This window comes from Furipterus horrens, unplaced genomic scaffold, assembly GCF_987537825.1.
Source record: "Furipterus horrens unplaced genomic scaffold, mFurHor1.1.pri manual_scaffold_3, whole genome shotgun sequence".
Taxonomy (NCBI): domain Eukaryota; kingdom Metazoa; phylum Chordata; class Mammalia; order Chiroptera; family Furipteridae; genus Furipterus; species Furipterus horrens.
Genome location: NW_028327173.1, coordinates 27,874,275 through 27,886,951, shown reverse-complemented (window position 1 = coordinate 27,886,951; position 12,677 = coordinate 27,874,275). Strand labels below are relative to the sequence as shown.

The 12,677-nt window shown below is 49.6% G+C and overlaps 1 protein-coding gene across 4 annotated transcripts in view; it reads left to right on the top strand.

Moving 5' to 3' along the window:
- Nucleotides 1-12,677, top strand: part of HIVEP3 (HIVEP zinc finger 3) — a 110,785-nt gene that overhangs the window by 27,463 nt on the left and 70,645 nt on the right. For all 4 annotated transcript variants that reach the window (XM_090269231.1, XM_090269230.1, XM_090269229.1 and 1 more), the window contains exon 2: nucleotides 4,001-4,198. The gene's annotated coding sequence lies outside the window, so the exon portion shown is untranslated. The remainder of the gene's footprint in view (nucleotides 1-4,000; nucleotides 4,199-12,677) is intronic.

Sequence of the window (12,677 nt, the reverse complement as noted above, 5' to 3'; positions counted from 1 at the left end):
CCTGTCTGTTTAGTTTTCCCTTTCCTAATTGCATAATTAATTGAATTTTCTTTGTTTCTCCCCTCCTCCCCCACACACAGTGGTTTAAAAGGTCTGTAACTTATTTCTCTTCTAGAAATAGTTGCCCTTAAATAAAAAATTAAAGCCCACACTTCTCTATTAAAATCGAGAATTAAATGGTGTCTACTTCCCAACAAGATGAGAGTATTATTATCAGCATTTGTTTAGATTTGACTATACCTTTTTCTACTTTTATTGGTCATCACTGTTTCCTGTGTATCCTGTCTTACACTTTCTTGAATTACTTATTCTGATACAGCTTTTATTTGTTTAGAGTAATTCCTTGAGTAATTTCGTTAAGTAAAGATAAGTGGGTGGCATACTATTTTTAGTACTTCTCTCTTTGGCTTTGCGACTTGGCTGAGTAATGGATCTCAGGGTTTTAACTCTTCCTCAGAGCTCTGTAGTCTTTGCTCTGTTGCCCTCTAGCAGTGGATGATGCGGATGTCAGGTCCAATGTCAATTTGATTCTCAAAATTTTCGTAGAGACTGTCAAAGACAAAGCTGAGTTTATCTCTCTCCACACAGCCTTGATGTGTTGGGAGGAACAGGGCAAGATGGGGATTTGCTGAGGATTGGGAGTCCCTAAAATGGGCTATGTGGGACTAATAGAAACAGGGAAGGGAGATTTTGAAGCAAAGCAAGGGATTCAATCAATCTTAGGGTACAAACTATTGATTGAAAAGCTGATGGGTCTTCAGGAGGCTTCTGTAATATACAGCCAAGCTATTTGCCAGGACTGTAGTCTCCTGGAAGAAGAAAGTCATGCTAATGAAGACAGCATAGTGGGTGGGTGGTTACTCTTCTTCCCTCCCCATTCCCACTTTAGTCTCTTTGGAAACCTGAAGGATTCACTCATCCTCCTTGGATTTCAGGAATTCATCCAGCCCAGCCTGCCCTACCCTTGCTTCCACTGCCTGTGACGGAGTGTCCTGGGCATTTGGCACCTGGGTCTTTCCTGGCCCTTGTTGGGCAAGGCTGGCTGAGCTCCGATTAGACTTTCTGTCACTCCCACTTGTCTGGTTTTCCTCAGGCTTGTTGACCAGCTGTTGCTACTATGGGTCTGTTCTTATTCGTACATTTCTCTCTTTATTCCAGTAGTGTTGAGGGGAGAAGAAGTAAACAAATGGGCTCAGTTTGCTGTGTAGAACCTCAAGTGTGTGTAACTTTCCATGGTGGCAGGATACAGACATGTCCACCACCTCTCCCACCTGCCACTGGAGCCAGGCATGGCATTCAGGTGATGCTGGCTTCACTTGAGGGTGGGAGAGGGGTGGCTTACTCCCTCCACCTCATCCCATCTTCTCCTCAATCCGTGCTCCTGATTCTGACCATTACCTCACTCACTAAAACAACTCAGTGACCTCACTCCATCGTAAGGTCAAGTCCAGGCTATCTCACATAACAAGTTATTCCCTCATGAGCTATCACTGCCCCTCAACACCAGCCATGTGGACAGCAGGTAATTTCTTGAATATTTGGCCAGTTTGAGATCTCCTGCCTATGTATGCTGCTTCCTTTGTTCAAAATAGCCTATTTCTCTTTCTGTCACATGTTCAGATACCATCCAAATTGACTACTCCCTTCTTTCTGCATTCGCCATGTGGTAGCTTAGAACCAGTGACACTGGAAGGCATTCCTGTGAGCCCTTGCCCCCAGTGTGATCCCCGTGAAGGTAGGGACTGAATCTTTGCTGTCTTGTATCCCCAGCAGCTACCATCAGGCCTGACTCAAAGTAGGCGCTGAATGAATGTACATCTGTTAAATGAATGAGCAACCGAATTAGGTTCAGAAGAAAATTGTTCTACACTGACTGTGTATAAGACATCATACCAGATTCTAGGGGTGGGATCTGAGCCAGACTGACCCCACTGAGGTGTGTGCAGTCCATGGGCAGGGAGGGGGTTGGGTAAGACTCCTGGAGCCTCTGTGCATGTGGAACTGTGATTTGTCTCAGAAGGCACAACAGAAGTGCTCTGGGTCCTCTGGGGAGGCAGGACATAAGCCCAGTTTGGGAAAGCTGAGTGAGTGTCGAGGGAGGATGGGCAGGATTTGGCCTGGTAGACATGAGCAAAGGCTCAGAGGTGGGAAATTGTGGACTACGTTTATAGAATAGTATGTTCTGAGGAAACAGTGTTTCTACCCTGGGAGGGATCGACCACAGACGTTTTTAGTAAGAATCAAGATCTCTTGGAGGGTGTGAGGTCAGATCTGGGGAAAACCGTGGAGTAGTGGAGAGCTTGGACAACAGGATTGGGGAATGATCAGGAGCCACAGAGCAAGTTCAGCCACACTGTGTGGGGCTGTGATGATGTTCTGGCATGTGGGCGGGACACGGCTGGCTGGATTTAAGAGCTGCAAGTATGGGGCAGACAGCAGAAGGGCTTCGGTTACCCAAACGTTCCATAGGAATCAGCAGTTGGAGGTAGTTGCCAAAACACTAACCATTCTAGGGCTGTCAGTAAAAAGTAGGGTGCCCAAGAGAAGGAAGGTGGTGATGCCCCAAGCCTGCGTGCAGGTTATCCCAGAAATAGATTACCGGGTCTACTCTGGGATACTGACAATATCCATAGCAATTACACTAACCATTCCATGTGCCAGACATTGGTCCAGACCCTTTACAGGTAGTGAATCATTAAAACCTCGGAGGTTCTTGCCATTCTTAACCCCCCTTTTTCAGACACAGCAAGGCTAGGCATCCTCCCAAAGCCACAGGTAATAAGTAAAAGGGCTGGGACTTGAACCCAGGTATCCTGGCTCCAGAAGTCACATTCTTGCCATCACATCACTCTACCTCCAGCAGATAAACCAGAGTGTTGTCCCAAGAGAGCAGGTGGATGTGACACACCACACCATACTCAACTAAAACAGCTCTGGCTTTCTAGATCATAAAGCACTTCTCTTGTGTTTTCTTATTTGACCCTTTAACAGCCTGGCAGGTCGATTACTAAAAAGAGGTTCACTCCTCTATCCATACATCTAGCGATCATTGTGGGGCTCCTGCCCTGAACCAGCCCTCCTTTGGCCCTGAATGCTGTTCTGTTTAGTGACTTGGGAAATACAATGTGCCTTATGTCTAGTATTCAATTCTCATCATGCCCAAATGTGAGTCACTTTTGCAGGTTGTATTAGTTTCCTACTACTCTATAACAAATTACCTCAAACACAGTGGCTTAAACCAGTCCGCGAGTAGGCACACAGTTCTAAGTGGCTGGATTCTCTGCTAGGGCTGAAATATATCTGTTTCTACGCTGAATTCTTGCCTTGTGGCTCTGGGGGAAATTCCCCTTTTCCAGGAAATTCCAGGTTTTGTTGACAGAATCCAGGTCCTGTGGTTGTAGGCCTGAGGTTCTGGTTTTATTCTGGTTGTCAGCTGGTGGGGATCAGGTACTCCGGCTCCAAGAGGCTGCCCTCAGCTCCTTTCCACACGCTCCCTCCATCTTGAAGGCAGCAAGGGCATGTCAAAGTCTTCCTTCATCTTCATGTCTGTGACCTCCTCTTCTGTGACCAACCAGAGAACCCTCTGCTTTTGAAGGACTTTGTTGATTAGGTCACGTCCACAGTATAATCTCCCTAACTGAAGGTCAGCTGTGACCTGTGATAGAACCTAATCACGGGAGTAAAATCTCATATTTATAGTCCTGGGGATAATGCAGGATGCGCACACCAGGGGGACAGGAAACCTTGAGGGCCATCTTAGAATCTGCCCACTATACTGGTGAAGAAGTGGAGGCTCAGAGTGGTTAGGGGGAGCTGGGTACAAAGTGGCCACCAGGATATACCGTCCTCGCTGGGGAACATAGAGATCTAGCCCTGCACCAAGACAGGCAGCTTGGGAGGAGTTGGGGGCCTGGGCCTCCCGGGACCAGGCAGATGTTGTTCCATGTCTAAAGTTGACCAAGCAAACTCCTTGACCATGGTTTTCAACTGTCCCCTGCAGGATTTGAGAACCAAACCCGCATCCTTGAACTAGTTCATGGAAGATCCTCAAAAGGCACTGGGCAGGCAAGCTCCCCCTTCCAGAGGGAAGAGCAGAACGTGAGAGGAGGGCAGCTGCAGCAGGAGTGGACATGAACGCTGGTTTTCAAAGAGAACAGCGTTTTAGTTTTGGTCATCGAAAGTGGTGCCTGCAGCACAGGTAAGAACTGGGCTGTCACTGAATATGCTCTCTGGGGGCGCCATTCTGGTTTTTCTTGCAGAAGCTTGCGAGTGTTCTTCCTCTTTAACTGTATTATTCTCATTGTTATGGTTGCCTTCTTTGAGCCTCTCTGAAAGTTGAGCGTTCTAGGGACTTCCTTGCCCAGGAGTAGAGACCTTGAATGCCAGCACTCTTTCACTGCCCCATGCTATCTCCCCCAAATGTAGTCCCATGTCCCCAATTTCTCAGCTTCCATTCTGTCCCTGCCAACAGCTCCTCTTGAGGGACCACAGGCTCCCTACCCACCAGCTCTGCTGTGTTCTCCTGCCTCCCAGAGCCCCACCTCCTTCTCTGCTCTCCCCACTGCCCTTCCCACCCCTGGGCCAAGAAAGCTCTTGTCCATCCACTGCCTGGTCAGAGGAGCCCTGTGGGTGCTAAAGACAGAGCCCATCCCTTCAGGGCCCTTCCCTTTGTTACAAATTGAAAGAATGTCAGGTTCTGGGCCATGGCTGCACATTAGAATCACCTGGAAACTTTTATTTGAATTCCAGTAGCAGGGCCCCAGCTTTAGAGATACTGAATTGACCTGGGGAGGCACCCCAGCATTATGGTGTGTGTGTGATCTCTTTTTTCTTCTTCAGGTATGTGTTGTGGTTTTAGGTTAGGAGTTCAGGTTGCGGTTCAGGTTAGGTGTGTCGTGTTAGAAGCTCATTGGGTCGGGAATACATCTTGGACGTGTCCTCTGGCTGTGGATGCATCAGAAGCACCCAGGGATGGGCAAGCGTGCCTGGTGAAAAAAAGAAAAGAAGGGGTAGATTCCCTGGTGCATGCTCTTTGAATCAGACTCTTAGGGGGTAGAGATACATGGATTTGTATGTTGATTCTGATACAGCCAAGGTCTGGGGCTCTGGAAGTGCTCATCTTCCGTTTGGGTCTGGGGGCTTGGCTACAGGTTCCAGGGGTTGCTTCCCAGCCTTGTGCACAGTGAATAGTGCCTTATCCCATTCCTTCCAAGCAAAAGTTTTTTTCCTGGAAGGAAGGGTGAGTCTTGGGCAGCCTTTCCAGATGGCATCACTGTAGTTGCTGAACCGCGGGGTGGCTCAACCCAGGCCTCTGCCCAGAGCTGGGCTGCACCGCCAAAGCCCAATGGGCCCAGGCCATGGCTGGGGCTCTCAGCAGAGGTGAGGGAGATCATCCTCCAGACTTCGAGGAAGAACTGGGCACCGGAGCTGCCTTTGGAGAGGGATGTTTGACGTGGTGCTTCCTAGGGAAGGCGCTGGGTCTTCCTAGGCTCAGATCCCAGCTCCAGCGGTTGCTCAGTCTCTCTGCCTCATCTCTCTCACTTATAAAACGGGAAAGCAGTGGTGCCCACCTCACAGGGTTGCTGTGAAAATGCCGGTGAGGCTCCTGGAATGACGTTGTACACACAGAAAGGGCTCCCCAAACATGAGCAGCTCCTCTGACCCAAACAGGCAGCGCATGCGCTACTCCGTCCCCCTGGGCAGTGCCAGGACACATCTGCCATGCCTGCCACGCTCTGCTATCAGGTCCCACTGCCGTTGGGCCTGACACTGCACGTGGGCCCTGGCACCTTACACACAAGACTGGGTCCTGCAGGAAGCCCAGTGACACTGGTCCTATTGCCCCTTTTGTGACAAGAAGGAAACAGCACAAAGAGGTTCAGTAATTTAAAGACAGTCACACAGCTAGTGAGGAACAGAGCCTCCTATTACGAAAGACCCAGCACTTTCTTTTCCACCAAGACGCTTCCTGAAGAAAGACAGTCACAGCTTCAAGAGTGCTCCCTCCCCCAGGCATGTCCCTATTTTCATAGGAATCCATAGAGCCATAATGGATGGGTCCCCCTTCCTTGGCATCCTGGGATGATGCCTCATGGTGCCTCCGCTGAGCATTGTTTCCTTCTGCCCATATCACAGTTAGCTGATCGTGGGTCTCCCCCACGGGCAGTCTCAGGGCAGGGTCTGGGTTTTTTTCAGCCCAAACTGAACTAGGCTGGAAACAGAAACCTCTGAGGGATGTAAGCGGAGATAGGGAGAGTGCAGAGCAAGGAAGCATCCCAGACCTGGCATGTGCCCTCCCTGTACATCCCTCCCAAATTCTTTTTATCCACGTCGGTTCTGCCAGCTGTATGGAAGGCTCCGTAGAGGATGGGACTGGCTCCGAGGGAAATGAGCTGTCAGTTCCAGCAAGAAATCTGGTCCCCACCCCTTCCCATGCTCTTCCTAGGGAATAAAGGCATCTGTGATTAATGGGGTGCTGACTCAGTGCTTCTGGAGTGTCCTAGCACTCATGCCCACTGCTGGCACGTCTTCCCCAGCCACCAGGGAAGGGCTGGAATACATGGCATCCAAATGAGGTGGAAGGCTCAGGTCCAGGCAGGCGGGCGTGCCAGGCAAGAGCCTGCCGCGTGCCAGCCTTCAGTGGCATCGCAGACGCTCCTGAGCTGGAGAGGCCCATTAACACCCTCTGAGGCTTGGGAACAGCTATGTTTGGAATTATTTGCAGGCAGGGAGATGTGGAGTCAGAGCTTCCCCTTCAGCAGGCACCTAGACTGGGGCCCTTTTCAGAATAAATGTGATTTCCCAATAAGTGACTAGAGGACGAACCTTATTTGAAAATGGATATGAAAGCATTTTCTCAGCAGTAAAGCTCTCTACTGGTAGTTTGCAAACTTTTATAGTCTTAGAAGCCATTTATAAAAGTCAAATCCTGCATGGAATGCCAATGATAGCAGGGTAAAGTGGTGGGTTATTAATACACATGTATCAATACACATTTATCTTTAAATAAAAATTTTAATACTTCTTTATTATTGAAGTCCATCAATAGAACAATGACTCTAATGCCTAAAAGCATTGGAATTTCAGGGTCTCAATTGGAGGTGGGCAAACTACAACCAGAGGTCCTAATCCAGGCTGCTGCCTGATTAATGTAAATAAAATTTTATTGGAACACAGCCATGCCATTCATTTACACATTATCTGTGGCTGCTGTCCCACTCTAATGGCAGAGCTGAGTAGTTGTGACAGAGATTGTCTGTCCCACAAAGAGAAAAATATTTACTATTTGACTCTTTAGAGAAGTTTGCTGGCCTGTGTTCCAGATGATCTTTGTATCACTCTTATCAGCTGTATCTCCAATATTGCTTTTTTGGTTTTTTTGTTTGCTTGTCTGTTTTGGCTGGGTTTGCAGTGTTAAGAAAATTCTAAGTCAGATCCATGAGAGGCTGTGAATGGGAGCAGATTTCTAGCAGTTACCTTGCAGCCCAGGATGGTCTTCAGTTCAGTGTCCTGTGGACATTCGGGAAGGAGAAGGGAATTCTGGTTTGCATCACTGACAGTTTCAAACAACTGCTTGAATTCCTTCTTATTACAACACTCAGGAAGCTCACAGTCATTTATGGCATTTTTGTGATAATTTACGTAATATGTTCTCATATCGCTGAAAGCTTTTGAGTGTACTTGTTTGCGTGGCTTATGTAAGCATGTGTAGCCCTGAATGAAAACGACAATGTAAGGATGCCCAGGGAAGAGCTCCAATCTTTCTAGCTGGTGGCATATTCAATACTGAAGTTCACGATCTACTCAGGCCTTCATCCAAGGCACAAACCCAATCAGGTTGGCCACACCCGTGTGACAGAGTGCCACAGACCATGTTTTAAGGTGCAGGTCCACTTTTCATAAAGGTTTTAATGCGGGTCAAACTATATTTTTGGAATAAAATTCTCACATGACACTTGAAGAGCCTCTGAAACACTTCCACAGAACACAATTTGAAAACTCCTCCTTCGGCAAATATTGGCAGTTCTCATTTCTTTGCCTAAGGATAACAGAGGAACCACAGATGCTGAGAGCTGGGAGGAAGCAGTAAAGGAGGGCGGAGGGGAGAAGCAAGGGAGCCGGAGGGGAGGGGGCTCAGTGATGGAAAAAGTCCTCACGGAACAGAGAAGTCTCCTCATGAGTTTCTGCCAAAGCTGGAGGTGTCTCCTAACTATGGTCGATGACTTAAACGCAGCCCTTGGGGGCCACGCTAATGAGTTCCAGCCATCAGCTTGGAAGAAGAGGCCTCAGAGAACATGCAGAAAGTTTAAAAGGGGATGGGGGTGGGCTGAGCCTACAAATGGCTTCTAATCAATATGCAAAGGGCCTTTGGGGCCACTCAGCAGATCAAGGTGGGGGAAGGGCAGGGGAGAGGAGAGGGATGGGAGAGGGTTCAGCTGGGTCAGGGTGCCAAGCCAGCCTTGGGGAGGAAGAAGACACATGACCACGGGCAGAGCTTGTGAGTAACCTGTCAGGGCCCCAAGCAGGGGGTGGCTGGGGCTGGGCAGTGGCTTTGGGCATTGGAGGCAAAGCCTACAGAGCCAGGAATAAAACCCAGGAGTCCCTACTCCCAGGCCTCCTGCCCACCCTCTGTGGGTACAGGGAAGGAAGAGGCAAGCCTGCTGGCTTTGAGAGGCTGTGGGCTGGAGAAGGCCTCTTGGGGCTTAAAAATAAATAAATAAAAGCACCAGTTCTTTCTGAGGTTTTGCTGCTCACCCCCATAGAAAAAGGACATTTTTAGATTTTAAAAGGATGACCTCATTTTTTTTCTTATTTATGTAGCCCTGTTTGTTTATATAGTCCTTTAAAAATAGAAAGTGTGTGCTAAACTTAGTGCCCTGTCCCACCACCAGCAGCAGAGCCACTGTGTGGGGAGAAACACCTTTTTATCTGAGAGAGGGACAGCCTTGTTTCCAAGGACGGATGGGAGCGACATGGGACAGGTAGGACGTTTCGTGGCTTTTCATGTCGCTTTTCTAAAATAGCCACACTCCTGCCTCCCACTTCCTGCCTGACTCAGCTCAGGGTAGGTTTTCTCCTGTAGAGGGCTGTGTCCTATGAACTCTCAGGGAAGCTGGAAGGGATGGTCAACAAGCAAACATGCTGGGCCCCAAAGACCTTGAGCTTGGCAGTGGGTTTGGGCCCTGGCTCTGGTGCATAACAGCTGTGTGACCTTGGGTGAGCTGCCTCACTTCTCTGTGCCTCGTCTGTAAAATGGCGATAACAGCAGTACCTGCAGTTGCTGTGCAGATTAAATGAGGGAGTAAGGTAAAGGGCTTAGCCTGGTGAGGGCACACAGCAGCACTTAATAAATCTCTTCATAAACAACTGTGCTGTCGATATCCATACCCCACGTGGACGGTTATACCAGCCTCCCGGCTACCTTCCCTTCCCTCCGGCTTGTCTGCTCTGGCCCATTCCTACACTGTCCCAGAGTGAGAGGAAGGTAAGACACAAATCTGACCCCGCCGTGCCCTGCTTAGCATTTGCTGATAGCTCCCAACGCCTGGCAGAACTTTTTCTCTCAATGACCAGCTAGTAAACAGTTTAAGTTTCGCTGGACATAGAGTCTCTTGCCGCTACTCATCCCTGCCTGATGTTGCACGGAAGTAGCCATGGGCAGTGTGGAGAAGCAGGGGCGTGGCTGTGGTCCAGTGAAACTGTATGTAAGAAAACAGGCAGCGGGCTGACCTACAGCAGTCCCGCTCCCCTTCGCTCAGCATTCCCAATCCAGTCATTCCCCGTCTCCTCTGTGGGACTCCTTACACTTGAATCCTTTGCACATGCTGTTCCTTCTTCCTGGGTTTTCCTTCCCTGCCCCCTGTGTGCCCCTCCCCCATGGCTTTAGGAACCTTTGCTCTGGGATCCTGTGGTTCCCTATCTTTACTTCTCCTTTGATCAATTATGCAAGTACCCTCTGTCTTTGCCTTTGGAGGAGAGGACACTCCTTCAGGCAGGAGTTCTGCCTTCCTCCTTTGTGTGCCACTGGGGTAGTTGTTTAGTTTTTCACATGTGCTCAATTAGCATCGGTCATTGAACACAAGAGCTGCAAGAGGGATGGTGGCCTTCGGGTCTAGATAGGAAGCTAGAATTTGAGCCAGCCAGGGACTCAGGCAGGAGACCATGGCGCCTGTGTCTGTTGGGGACCAATGACAAGTGGTGTCTGTGACCTGTCTAGAGGAAGGAGAAGGCACTTGAACTGGACCTTGCTTGGTGGGAAAGAGACTTTCAGAGAGAGGAGGGAGGTCAGGAAAGCTTTCTGTGTTGGGGAACTGGCAGGAGGGCAGACTTGGTTCTGGGTTCAAGGTGGCGAGTGGACAGGCCAGCCTGCTGAGCGCTGAGGGTTCTCCTGAGGAAGGCTGATGCGATGGACCTACGCCTGGAAAGCAGGGCAAGGCTCTGACCAGGGACTGGGGGGAGGGGGAGGGAATTTGGACTTGATCCTGTGAGTCAGAATTTCTCAAAGTGTGGTACACACATGCAGATACACACACACACCCTGCAGCGGAATTGTCTGGGGTGTTTCTTGAAAATGCAGATCTGGGGCCCTGTCTCAGACTGGAGGCTGGAAGGCTGCGGGGGGAGGGGGGTGGGTGAAGCTGTGGCCTGTAGGAATAAAGAAGGCGACAACATGGTTGATAAGTATTCTTCAGATTGATGTCGCCTGTGGGTGTCGCAGCCAGCCTGGGCAGAAGTGAGGCAGGAATAAATAATCCTCTCAAGGAGCAGACAAGGATAGTCAAGCTCAGCCATGGCAAGTGACTTTCCCAAGGTCATGCTGTGGATTACTTGCAGATGTGGAACAGGCTTCCTCACAATCCCAGGGCCTGGGATGGTCCTGGAGGTCGCACAGAGGGAAGAGGGACAGGCATGGTGAATGTCGCCAGAGCCCAGCACAGGCTGGTACCCAGTGGTACTTGGTCAGTAAGTGTTGAGCAAATGAGGGAGTGGGTGGGGAGGATGGATAGATGGGTGGTACAGGGACAGGGGAGCAGGGTTCCCAGGTAGTGCCGATGCTGCAGTCCTGGGGATTTAGGAGAATGATGGTACCAGAGGCAGAGGAGGAGAAAAGATGGGTTTGAGGCCAAGCATATTGAATTTGAGAGGCTGGTGGGATGGCCAAGCCAGGATGTCGGCAGCTGGAACGCAGGACTGGGGAGCTCCGGGGCAGGGCAGGTGATGTGTGCAGCGGTGGAAGCTGCCCGTACCAAAGGTGAGAAATGCAGAGAGACAAGCAGGGGATTAAGAACCAAAGCCTGAGGAATGAGCACAGGCACCTGGGAAGAAAAGGCTCAGGTGAAAGAGAAGAGTGTACAGAGATGAGAATGGAGTCAGGATGGGCCGGAGCAGACCAAGAAAAGAGAGATTTGAACAGTCAGTCACCCAAATAACACAGTTGGGCGCCTCTTTAGAAATTGTGCCCTGGGTAAATAAAAATATCAGTCCAGATAAAAGCAAAATCATGTGTAGTTCTGTCTGTTTGAGATTTGTGCTCCCGCCCGCGTAGCTGCAGGTGTGGGAGAGCCAGTGAGAATGGGACCCACCCGCCCCGCCTGTCAGGACAAGCCCTGCCATTCTGTCTCTGTTGGGCACTGGCTGACATGCACCCTGGGATCATTCCGTTGCTCGGAGCCTTCCTCTTCCTCTCCTTTGACTGTCTTAGCTCCTCCTACCCCTTCCCTCTATCCCTCTCTTTAGTCATTCAACAGATATTAATTATTGGGGATAAAACTCTGTGCAGAGGAACTCAGCAGAGGTCCCCAAGCTCAGTGGAGTCTACAAGTCACCCACTGGAGAGCTTTTTAAAATACACTTCCCTGGACTTGCAGATTCAAGGTGCCTAAAAGCAGGGAGGGGCCAGCCATGCCTGGGTTCTCAAAGACCCCTCTGAGGCCGCCTCTGGGAATTTCTGTTCTGGAGCAGCTCTGCCTGAGCTGGGTTAGGGAGCACTGAGGCCCAGGGCTGGGTGTTTCCCTCAAAAGGCCCTAAAAGCATAGCATCTGGGCAGCCTCCCAGCCGGCTTCTCGGGGGCCTCCAGAGCCTGTCCTTCCATCACTTCTGCATGTGCCACCAAACCTGACTCCTGTCACACATATACTATATCACAGTGACACCAGGACCATTGTCACTGTCATCTATCCTCCAAGAGGTGGCTCCTTAAAATCAGCCCTGCCTAAACAGCAGGCACCACATGCCACTCTAGGTGACAAAACACAAAAACTCCTGCCTTCTGGAGGTACATTCTAAGAGGGGAAAATAGACAGACATACAGAGGAGGGCAAAAGTAGGTTTACAGTTGTGATTTCGTGAAACAGAGAGTTTATTCTTGTATTATTATTTACTAATTAGTTATGTGTATTACAGCTGTAAAACTACTTTTCCCACCCCTGTATTGTCACCTTATCACATACTATATACTTTGGGAGATAGTAAAGATATGAATACATGATCAATAAAGTAAATGTAAAGAAATTATCTTTTAGCCCTGACTGGTGTAGCTCAGTGGGTTAGGTGTCATCCTGCAAAGTGAAGGGTCACCAGTTCGATTCCCAGTCAGAGCACATGCCTGGGTTTCAGGTCCCTGGTTGGGGCATGTCTGGGAGGCAACTGATGGATAGTTCTCTCTCACATTGGGGCTT